We start from the raw sequence: 12,916 nt of genomic DNA, 5'->3' as shown, positions 1-12,916 counted from the left end.
TAACCTATTTCCTGTATGGTCTTTAATTATTCAACTCCTTTAACCCCAGGTTTCCCTTCTGTGAAGTAAAGGGAGCAAGGATTGATTTATTACTTTAAGAATAAGAAATAGAACATGGGGCTGGAGAGATGGCTCAGAGGTTAAGAGCACTGACTGTTCATCCAGAGGTCCTGAGTTCAATTCCCAGCAACCACATGGTGGCTCACAGCCATCTATAATGTGATCTGATGCCCTCTTCTGGCCTGCAGGTGCACATGCAGGCAGAGCACTGTATATGTAATAATAAATAAAGGAATCTTTAAAAAAAAGAAAATAGGACATGCAACATATTTGGCTGCATACGAAGAGCTCAGCTTTCATTCTCAGTAATTATTATCATCATAGTTGATACTGAATAGAAAAAGAACCAATGTCCTTTCCCACTACCTTATAAAAAAGCAGTTTAGCCCCATTATTGGTGCTTATATGAAGAAGGAAAATGGCTTGGCTGTTACAGTCAGTTTGATATGACCTAGAAGCTAGAAGCGTGTGGTCGGGATAATATCCTTATCTTCTCAAAGCAGAGGGTGTGCTGGATTGATTTCAAAATAGCCCCATTAAAACATTGTTGTGCCTGTGTGTGTGTGTTTGCATTAAAAACAGCATAGGTACATTTTATATCCTTTACACATCTGCTGATTTCCTGTTAAATCACTTAAGTTTCCCCTCTTTCCAATGAGTTGTTTAAAAAAAAATGAGATTTATCTGATGTTAAGGGACAAAATACATAGGGAAGTTTAAGCAACATTCCCACTTGATGCATTATACTAAAGCATTTGAAAGCTGGCTTGAATAAGTAGTCACTGGGGCTGAGTAGCACAGCAGCTTACTTCATTTTTCCCAGCTCAATAATCTTTATGGGCCCCACACTGGGAATGCATGGGGTTCATATGCAAAATAATTCATTAATGAGAAGGTAGCATTTCCACCCCCTCAACTTTTATTTATTTATTTATTTATTTTATGGAGAGAATCTGTCTGAAATTCTTTCTCCGCAGATGATTTTTTTTTAAACCACCTTGGAGATATTCAGTGTCATGGCATCTATTCCTGGAATTCTAATAAAATCAATATTAATTCATGTCCTCGGCTTGCTGCATTTAAATTTAGAAGAGATAACATTCAAACTAGGAGAAACAAACAATAAAACAGAGTAACAGTGGTACTAAAGTGGTGATTTACAATTCTGCAAGCTTAAAGTTGGAAACATTTATAGGAGAGTATGTGACTTGATTTTAGAAAACAAAGAGGAGTTTTCAACAAGCAGAATTAGACCTCATGCTTGACGCTGCAGTTTGTTGGGTGATGGAGAAAAATTTCAACATTGTTACCCATTAATTCGTCTATGTAAAAATTGTTCTTTTTGCTTTTTAGAAACTAGTATATCTTCTCTATTGTGTATGTTTATGTGCCACAGTGCGCATGGGGAGATCAGAGGACAATTTCTTAGAGTTTATTCTCTCCTTGTTTCATGTCATTCTGGAATCATCAGACTCAGTTATCGGTACCTACTAAGCCATCCCTGTGGTCTGGTGTTTTTTTCCTTTGTAAGATATTAGTTTCAACAGGTTTCAAGCAATGATGGTTTAACTCCATATTAAAAAAAAAAAAAAAAAAAAAAGAGGACATTCATTTTTTCTAATTTTACATTTGGTTATTCACCGGCTTATGCTTATTATTGGGCCTGGCAATATATCAGAAGCTTGCCTCAAACCTCCTATGGAGTCCAGGCTGACCTGGACCTCAGAGAGCACTACTGCAATTACATATGCACACCATGTCCAACTGTTTTAAATATAGGTGGATATATCTCTTAGAATCCAAGAAAGGCAAAGAATAGCAAAACAGTAACTCTGAGGCCAAGTTGGCTCAGTGTACGAAAGGGATTTGCTGCCAAGTCTGAGTGGAGAGAAAGAGAGAGAGAGAGAGAGAGAGAGAGAGAGAGAGAGAGAGAGAGAGAGAGAGAGAATGAGAATATGAGAACCAACTGCCAAAGGCTGACCCTTGCTTTCTGAATACATGCCCCCCCCCCACAAATGTGGTTCCACGAAGGCACATGTTCAGGCACATTAAACAAACAAATAATTTCAATAATTAACTGAAGTCTTTGGGATTTTATGTCTGAATTATGCTTTCCTCTGAGAACTAACCTTGTCTACATCTTTTTATGACTCCTAGCTAAATCTGGCTCTCTTACCATTTGATCCATGGTATAAGATGAATCTGCCTCACAGAAACTCAGTTTATAATTCCTTCAGACAGGAGAGAGCTTTGAACTCCATAGTTGGATATCTTGGGTGCTGAGTCTTGTTGGCTCTTCTTGGCATTATATCTGTTTACATGTGGTGGCTGGATGATAAGACATGAGCCTGTCTGCCAGGAGCAGCCTCCCTGCTGCATCAAGAATCCATTCAAAGGCTTCAACAATTGGGCAAAATTCTGCCCATTTGAACCAGAAAATTAAAAGAGAAATTTTGACCATATACATAGACTAAAACTTTGATCCCTCCATAACATAAAATATCCATTTTATCACCACAAAGCATGTCTTCTAGTTTTAGCAATGTTCATTAAAAACTTATCTGCTCAAGGTCAGGCATGTAACAAAACTGAAGACCTCAGTTAAGAATCACTGTTGTTGCTAGGCAGAGTGGCACACACTTTTAATTCCAGCACTCAGGATGCAGACACAGGCAACTTTCTGAGTTCAAGGCCAGCCTTGTTTACAACTGGACAGCCTGGGCTACACAGAGAAACCCTTTTTTGAAAGACAAACAAAAAGGAGGAGGTAGAGGAGAAGTAAGGAAGGAAGGAAGGAAGGAAGGAGAAAGAGAATACCTGTCATAAATTTGAGAAAGCAAAGTCCAGAGAAGGACAAACACCTAACAGCAGAGTTCAAAGGTCTTCGTAGGCAGAAGCCTCTGAACTTAGTTGTAGTCAACTGTCACCTCAGAGGGATGCACTGAGATACTAGATCGATCTGCTTTTCTTGGGAATTACTGAAATACAGAATGTTAATGTGAACGTGTGCAATTTGAAGATTCTGGAGAATCATTGAACTGAAAGTTGAAAGGATATCAGGGATAGTGAGGGTTTGGGATGCAGTTCATTGACCACTAACTAAGTCATGGACTTTGATGTACGCTTACCAACCTAATACTTGAACAAATGGATGGATACGTCATAATTCTTTGGTATTCTGACCACCCCAGTGGGAGCACTGACTATAGCCCTCTGAACTGTTTGTGTCTCAGTAGTAACTTTCAAAATGTGGTTAAAAGCCTTAGCAGTTACAAAAGAAGTAGATTTATCTATTAAGATTATTTTGTTCATGGGCATATTTTTTTAAACCTTCGCCTGTCCGTAACCTACCATAGGTTAATATATTAAATCCAGGGCAATCAATATAATTCCACATGTCCTAGAATGCTGAGGGACACAAGGCTGTGAGAGAGGGGGAAAAGGGCTTGTTGAGGAAATATAAAAGGAACAGAGTTGGGCCTGAATACATAGCAAATTGCCACTTAGACCAGTGGAGCATGAGAGCATTGTGATGGTTCCAAGAGACGTCAGCCAAGTGCCACCTGAGCTGTCGTGACAAAACCAAAATAGTGTGTATGTCTCAGCTTCCTGTTTCACGTCCTAACTAGAGGAGAGCTATTTCAGGCGGAGAATACATCACCTATTATATAATACCTCAGCATTATATCTGCTTTGTGGAAAAGAGAACAGCAGCCAATTTAAAGTATAGGCAAGGTGCAGCCTTGCAGGATACAGCAGCAGGACTGGCTTCCATGAAACAAACCTGACCTTCCACATCCAATAGGTTGTCATTAGTTACCATGTAGAGCTCAGAGAACAATAGTCTTTAACCTGCGGAGTACATAACATAGCATTTGAAAATCATTTTCCTTTGGGGTTACATCTTGTAATTCCTGGATGACATCCTCCCGCCACCCCTGTACTGCAACACACAAGGGAAATGACATTTCTAACGAGCACACTTGTATCATGTCTTGAAGGATCCTGACTCGGATGCTCTAACACCTCCCACAGGGTTCAACACGAGAATCAAGAATGTGAAAATGAGGAGACTCTGGGGAGAAACTCTACTTGGAGAATAACTACGTTTCCCCCCAGTCATCTTTCTGTCTTTGAGACACGGAAATATCCATCCCACAGAAATGGTAGCTGAACTGCAAATACGTATATCATGTCCTCATCGTCTGGTCCCTCAGTTCTACGCAGCACGGGTGGCAAGCTTCCTGCATTCTTGCTCAGACATTTCACCTGATTCTCATTCTCAGCCATCCCTCCCCAGCCACTCCCATCACAATCCCATCCTTAACACTAGCTGCCGCCCTTGATCAAACTAAATTTCAGTGCAGAAGCTCTAATGTTAATTGGGTTGTCCAAACAGGTTGTTTTGTCACGAATTACGTGCATACCTGCCACGTTAGGTCCCACTGGAGTCTCACGTAGTTCTCAAATTTTCCTTACTTGCAGCTTAATCACTCCATGAACTTCATATCTATAACTCTTCCTGTTGATTCAGAACCCAACCCTGGCATAGTGTCTACTACTTCCTCCACCAAAGAGCCTTTGAGCGTGACTTCCTTTGATTGTTTCCTCTCATAATTTGACTCAGACGCCCATAATCATATGTCTTGTCCTTACATAGATATAACATGTTTTATTCTTTGTCCCCACCCACCACTCATCCTATTTATGTGTACCAATGTTTTGCCTATATACATGTCATTGTTGCACATGCATGAAGGACCTGTGGAAACCAGCAGAGGATGTTGGGTCCTCTGGAACCGGAGGTAGAGAAGGTTGTGAGTCATGGCACGGGTGCTGGGAACCGGACCCAGGTTCTCTAGAAGAGTATCCGAGTACTCTTAATTCTAGAGCCACTCTTTTTTTTTTTTTTTTAAACAAATCTTACACAGCCTTACATTTCAATTTTTTTTTCTTTAAAAGGAGTGCGTTGTGTACAGGGGGGTTAAATGCTTTATAGACAAGAAAAAAACTGCACTAGAACCAATTATTCATCATTATCATCTTCTTCCTCATCCTCATCTTCCTCTTCTTCCTCATCTTCTTCATCCTCCCCCTCATCATCCTCTTCCTTCTTTTTCTTGCTCTTTTCAGCCTTGACCACCCCCTTTTTCGCTGCATCAGGCTTCCCTTTAGCTCTGTAGGCAGCAATAGCCTTCTCGTGCTTCTCCTTCAGCTTGGCCGCCGCCTTCTCACAGGGCTGCTTGTCATCCGCAGCCGTGTTGTTCCACATCTCTCCTAGCTTCTTTGCAACGTCACCAATGGATAAGCCGGGGTGCTCTCCCTTGATTTTGGGGCGGTACTCAGAACAGAACAAGAAGAAGGCCGAAGGAGGCCTCTTGGGTGCATTGGGGTCCTTGAACTTCTTTTTGGTCTCCCCTTTGCGGGGGGGGGGATATAGGTTTTCATTTCTCTTTCGTAACGAGCCTTCTCAGCCTTTGCCATGTCTTCAAATTTCCCCTTTTCCTTAGCAGACATGGTCTTCCCCCTCTCTGAGCACTTCTTGGAGAACTCTGAGAAGTTGACAGAAGCATCCGGGTGCTTCTTCTTGTGCTCCTCCCGGCAAGTTTGCACAAAGAATGCGTATGAAGACATTTTGCCTCTCGGCTTCTTAGGATCTCCTTTGCCCATGTTTAGTTGATTTTCGTCCGCGAGGCTCAGAGTCGCCCAGTTGCCCGTCCGGCTCGTGCTTGCCCTGGTGCTGTCTCTATGGAGCTCAATGTACTGCAATGGCTGTGAGAGCAGGAGCCAGACGCAGCCTCCTCACTCTCTCCGCTCTGTAACATCTCTAGAGTCACTCTTTAGCCTCTCCGTCACGTTTCTTGAGAGCAGGGTTTATCTCAGAACCTTGATTGAATTTATATAGGAAAAAAATTCCACAAAACGTTAAACATGTCCCCAAGGAGTAAGACCAAAATATAAAGAAGAACATAAGAGGGCAAACAAACAAACAAACAAACAAACAAAAAACTACTCCAATATGCAGAAGGAAAACCAACCATGACAACAGTAACCTACTTTAAACACCAAGGTTCATCTTTTCTTTCCTATCTGTCACTCTAGTTCCCTTACTGTAATGGTGACAAAACTCTGACCAAAAGCAACTCAGAGGCAAAACGGATTTGTTTCATTTTACAAGTCCAGACCAGAGTCCATCACTGGGAATAGTCAGGGAGGAATCATGGGAGAACACTGCTTGCTAGGTCATTCTCTGGCTCACACTTGGCCACCTGTCTTACATAGTTGAGGGCCACCTCCCTAGAGATGGTGCTGTACCCTCCTCCATCAGTTGACATCAAGCCTCAAAGACATGCCCACAGACAAACCTGATGAAGCCAGTTACTCTACTGAAACTCTTTTTTTTTTTCATGTTATTCTAGGCTTCCCAAGCTGACAGTTAATGGTAACTAGGGCTTATGAATATAAGGAAATAAATATGTATTCCCAATTCTTGTATGTATATACTCTAAGTTACACATATACTAAGAAGGGCTCATTTACTAAGATTTCAGATTTGAAAGAAATAAAAAATTAAATAAAAATTTCAGATGTGCAAATCTGCTTGGTTTTCTAAATATTGCACAATTCCAGTACACATATCATGCATGATATGTTTACATATCAGAACTTAACTTGGAATAGTTGGATTAGATATTCTTTGAGATTTATAATCCTGCCTTTCTGGTTCAAGAACATTAATATCGGTATTTAATTTAGCTTCTGTCACTGAGCTCTCAGGAAATAAAACACTTTTGTAATTTAACTTTATTGCACCTATATTAACTTCACTTCATGAGGTTATTGCTGATCAGCAAATCAAATATCAGTTGCTCCTCCCTTGTGTCATTACATTATTTTCAATAATCAATAATTATATATAAAAGGAGAGTATAACTTATTTATTTTGTGAGATAATGGAATATTTCTAATGTGTGGGATAAAAACTCATTTAGTTAAGCTGACATGCATTAAGCTCTTGGCCTAATTAAACATAGTTATTATCAGTTACACAAAAGAAGTGAAAATTGAATATAGGCAAAGCTGCCCAGAAGGTGACATCACTAATATGTTTTATAATCCGTTTGCTTTTAAAAGTTGTTTTTTGGAAGCTGAAGAGAAAGCTTGATGTTTAAGGGTGCTTGCTGCTCTTGCAGAAAACCCTAGCTCACGCACCCTGCCAGGTGGCTTACAGCTGCTTACACCAGCTCCAAATGAGGTGCATCCGCAGAGGGCACCTGGACTCATATGCGCATAACCATCCCCAGACACATGAAAACACACAACTAAAAATAAAACTGTAAGAAAAGAATCTTGTATTACTCAAGAAACCCAGAAAAGCACACTCTGATAATAAGATTTAAAAATGTTTGTTTTCATGGCTGTAATAGTTGGGGACCTTCATTCCTGTCCAGTCCAGCTTTTTTTTTTTTTTTTTTAGTTAGAGCCTAAAGTCTCTGAGTGAGAGAATAGAATTGTCCATATGCTATTGACTAGTGTATGTTTAAAAAGCACACCATACTTCCAGCTCCAGAATTTCAAATACTATATGAAATGAGACTAGCTCTCGAGTTTTCCTTTTCTATACATTTGTAAATTTGTTGAGTCTATTTTCTTGGCTAAGTTTGTTACTATTATGAGTTGTATTTAAAATCTTTATATGTCAGAATTCTCAGTGACAATCTACAGTGGTTGATTATGTAAAGGTGCTCCTAAAATGTAAAACGCACCTCTTACTTTTTAATTAAAATAATTCTAAAAATGAGTTAAATAAGGTCTGTGAAGATGACTCAGTGGGTAAAGTATTTGTTATAGAAGCGTTGCTGGTGGGAGTGCAAACTTGTACAACTCCTTTGGAAATCAATCTGGCGCTTTCTCTGGAAATTGGAAGCAGTGCTACTGCAAGCCCCAGCCATATCACTCCTGGCCATACACTTGAAAGAAGCTCCACCATACAACAAGGATATTTGCTCAACTATGTGCATAGCAGCTTTATTCATAATATTCAGAATCTGGAAATAACCTAGATGTCCCTCAACCAAAGAATGGATAAAGAAACTGTGGTGCATTTACACAGTGAAATACTACTCAGCCATTAAAAACAAGGAAATCTTGACATTTGCAGGCAAATGGATGGAACTAGAAAAGATCATCCTGAGTGAGGTAACCCAGACCCAGAAAGATACTCACAGTATATACTTACTTATAAGTGGATATTAGCCAAGCAGAGATGTCCTCTGATGGACTCCATCAAACATGGAATCAGAAGAGTTGCTGTGACTCACTGCTGGACTCCAGGTGGAGCTCTGAGAGTGGTATGGAAGAATGGATGGATGGAAGGACCCACAAGGTTCAGGAATCCAACAAGGAAACCATCCAGGCTGGTGGATCTGGACCCAGGAGGATCTGCACAAACTGTTGTACCAACCAAGGGCAATGCATACAGTAAACCTAGAACCCTGATCAGATCTAGCCAATGGACAACTCATTCTCCAAGGTTGTGGGGAGAATGAGAGCAGGGACTGCCTCTGACATCAACTCCGATGCGCCAGATTTGATCACTTCCCCTTGGTAGGGAGGCCCATTGGCACACAGAGGAAGGGCAAGCAGGCTATCCAGATGAGACTTGATAGGCTGTGGTCAGGTGGTGGGGGAGGAAGTCCCCTTCTGTCAGAGGCCTAGGGGAGGGGAACAGGATGGAAGAGGGAAGGAGTGTAGGAAAGGGAAGATACAAAGGAAGGGATAACATTCAGGATATAATCTCAGTAAATTATAATAAACAAATAAAAACATGGGGACCTAAGTCTGCAACTTTACCGCCAATGTTAAACCTAGTCATGGTACTATGCACAAGTAATCCCAGTATTTGAGGAAGGATGAGCCAGGATGCTGCCAGGAGCTTGTTGGGCTGCCAGCCTAGCCAAGAAGTGAGTTCCAGGTTCACATAAGAGTCTCTGTCTCAAAACTATTCTCTAGAGAATAATACAGTATTACAGCAGATACTGGCTTTAGTCCTCTATACACACATGCACGTAACAAATTCACATATACACTAAAACTATGTAAATAAGTATAATAAGGTATCTACCCTCGGTTGAGAAGAAATGAATGGTTTCAAACTGAAAATATAAAAACAGAGGAGTCCATCAGTTCAGTAATTCCAGAAAAGCCTGGTTGCATTATATAACCTCCAGACTTAGTAGCTGAGCAGAAAAAGCTCACTGAGCTTAGCAGTCTGGGTGGCCTTGGAGGAAGCCACTTACTTACGTTGGCTTTGGCTGCGGTGCCTTGGACGTTTGAAGCCAGCTATCTTAAAGGTGATTTATAATACCGCTCAGCATGCTTTCACTTGTGGCCGTAAAGAAGCACAGACTGCGGAGGTTTTTCTCCGTATCTCTGTGATCTCTGCAGTGGCCTCTCTAGCATAGAGGCTTCGGATAGCAGTACCTACTGCGATTGGTATCAGGGGTTTTATTCCGAAGAAGAAACGAATCAGATAAAAATGATATTGCTCTTTATGGCACAGGCGGAAAAGTCATCCATTGGGGCAGCTTTTATGTGGGTGCAGGGGATCTGAGCTCTGGTCCTTATATTTGTGTCACAAGTACTCTATCCACCAAGAGTCTCCTTGGGACTCCTGGATGGTGACTTTGTTGGCTGTAATCAGTGTTCTCATTTCTCCACATGTCTAAATGATTTTGGATACTTTATGTACTACACTGTAGCCACTTATGAGAACCTTTAAGCCAAAACACTTTTTTTTTTTGTTTACTTTGTCATTGCTATTTTTTGTTTAGAGACTTGTTTGAAGCAATCCTGGGAAGCCTATTTCTCCAAAAGTATACAACTTTGATCTATACATTCATATTTTACCTTACTTTTATACTTTATCCAGGCCATGCAGTATTAGTTGTTGAGTCAGCATTAGCAGATTGTCAAATATTTCTCCATATGCCCTTTCCTAGGTCTAGATAGATGTTTTAAGTTGATAGAGATGAGATAAGAAAGACACTGATTTACACTCAGAATTTTATACTCACCAAAATAGGAAAGATGTTTTCTGCAAGGTTGCCAAATACAAATAACCAAAACACTATGAATGTAACATTTATATAGTTCCTGATTATTTCATGGTTCTTCTTGTATGTAGTGTATTGTATTTATGTATAAAAATTTAAAAATTTGTAAAAAAATAAAGTAACAAAAGGGTGTCTAAAAATAATAAAGTTATAGCTTTTAAGACTGTATGTATTGTACCTTTGAGGCTGTCATCATAATTCTTCCAATACATTCATGATTCCCTCTAGCCCATGTTTAACTGGGTGTTGGTAATTTGGAGGGTCTCTCATCATTGTGTCTTGTGTATGCTTAGCTGAGACCTGCACAAAGTTTTCCTTATGGCAGGCAGTGATTTTATTTTTCAACCTTGATTTCCAAAGTCTCCTCTGGATGATAGTAACCTGATGTTAGATTCATGATAAGCATTTAGGATAAGGTTGTTTAAAACCCAGTGTGCCAGTAAAACTCTCACTTTGTATGGGTGACACTGTGTCCATTTTGGGGACTGCTTGCAATATATTCCTTGTCCTGGTCAGACTAATACCCAGTAGCTGGAGCCTAGCGCATGTATAGTTAACCTAACTCTCAGGTTTCCTCCGATTATAGGAAGTCCCTCTGACCTCTGACATGGTACTGTTTTACTTCCACCATGAACTTACCAGCATCCTTGTAAATGCATCACTGTTGCTCATGGTGATCTTTATAATCTATTGAAGATAAAGTGAGCCCATGTGGCAGAGGTACTGAGGTTCAGGGCTCTTTTCCCTACAAGCCACATACATAGCGCTGCTCCACACGTTCTCCTTGTCTCTACAAGTGGGTGCTACAGAGGAGGTCAGCTCTACAAACAACATGGGAAAGGACAAAGAGAACCTTGGTATTCTTTCTCTATTTCACTTTGTCCTCTTTCTATGCCTGCAGAAGAGCTTCTGCTAAACCAGAATGAGAGTGGTAGAGTGGGAAGTAGCCAGTGATAGTCATCTTCGCTCAAGGTGAAAACAGAGCCCAAGACTGAAGTCACAGAGGCGGGATTTCCTCCACTCTCCTCAGAACAGAGCCTCCAGGCTATGCCTTCCTAAACTTACGCAATTCAGAGGCAAGTCAGAGGAATAGGTCTCAACTATTACAGTTCTTGAGATTTTTGTAGATTTCCTTGAATGGATATATTTCCCATATTTGCTCTACACCCTTAGGGAAATTATCAGAGATTTTAAATATTTTTAATTCATCAGTCAGATTGTTCATTTTTTTCTGAAAATTGGAATCTGCTGCTCCACATAGAAATTTTTAATTTTTATTACTGATTCTTGCCTTCTACCCCCATGAACTCTTGATTTATTCAAATTTTGTTACTTGGCATCTGCTTTCTTCTCCTGTAGTTTTGGAAATAGGATGGAGAGCCTGGAGCATGGTAGGTAACACTCTAGATTGAGATATATTTTCAGTATTCTCTTAGTCTATGTATGTATGTGTTTATGTAAGTATGTGTATACACATGAATGAGTGTACATATGTACCAATTAATCTATTATCTGACTACCTATCATCTATCTACCTATCATCAATCATCGACTTTCCTACCTATCTCTCTAATGTATTTATATCTATTTGTTTTAAAACAGAGTCACTGTAGCCAAGACACGCCTTGTTCTTGATTGTGACCTTGATGACTCTATGTCTCAAGTAACTGGGATTATAGACCTGAGCTTCCAGACCTGAGATATTTTTTTCTGATTCTTGTGAATCTGCTTCAATAGTTAGGAAATTGTGTTTCATCATTATTAATTACATAGTTTTTTTCTTCTAGGCTCCTTAAGCAAAGAACAAAGATATGTCCTCATTACCCAAGGTGCTGGGATTTTGTTGCATTGAATCAGAAATTCCATTATCCTCAATGGGAGTCTTATGCATGAAATCATTATTTAATTTATTCTTAGCAAGAAAAAAGAGATATATATTTTCATTCCCATCTCATCAATTGATATACAATACTTGGAAAACACAGATAATATAATAATTTAAGTCTGAACTATGCATAAGCACTGGAGAAAAACTTCCATTATTCATCTGAACAGGGAAATTCTTAGCTACCTTTCAGAAATTATGTTTACATCAAATAAATTTTATACTTGTCTGATGATAGCAATTTGAATAATGGATGTCTTTTCTGTTGTTCAACTTTCAAATTGGTTTCTCATGCAGTTCTTGGATTTTACAGCTATTTGCTCGTTTATGTTTTCTGAAACCAAAAGCATTTTGATCTCATTTTTCACACTGATATTTTCCGACACAGAAGCAATGCTTCACTTATGTAGAAACTTCAGCTTTCTAATCTTATGAACCATGTACCTTTCCTATTTTATGAAATCTAAATGACAAGCACAAACACGCGCGTGCACACAGACACACACACACACACACACACACACACACACACACACCCCAAAGCAAACAAAATTCCTTTTAAGAGTAGTTTTCTCCAGCAATAAAAATACCATACTGTTCGTATGGCTAATTAATGAATCACCTTTATCATAAAAGGTCCATATAAAAACAAGCTTATTACACTTACAGGCATATATGTGGCTGGAAAACGAAGAACTACTCCTTGAATTTATCTAGTTCACAGAAACAGTTTTCTTCCACTGGTGGCTACAAAACTCTAATAAAACCTTGGTGAAGTCGACACAGTCCAGCAGGACTGGCCTTGTGCACCTGTGCCCCAGGGTCAGGTTATGATCCCCACGTGGTGTCTGCATGA

The 12,916-nt window shown here is 39.8% G+C and overlaps 1 pseudogene; it reads right to left on the bottom strand.

The window, feature by feature from the left end:
• Positions 1-5,086: 5,086 nt before the first annotated feature.
• Positions 5,087-5,877, bottom strand: LOC127199832 (high mobility group protein B1-like; annotated as a pseudogene).
• Positions 5,878-12,916: the final 7,039 nt, after the last annotated feature.

The sequence above is a fragment of the Acomys russatus genome, chromosome 16, assembly GCF_903995435.1.
Source record: "Acomys russatus chromosome 16, mAcoRus1.1, whole genome shotgun sequence".
Lineage (NCBI taxonomy): Eukaryota > Metazoa > Chordata > Mammalia > Rodentia > Muridae > Acomys > Acomys russatus.
Note: the sequence above shows the minus strand (reverse complement) of the source record. Positions and strands in the feature narration are given on the sequence as shown.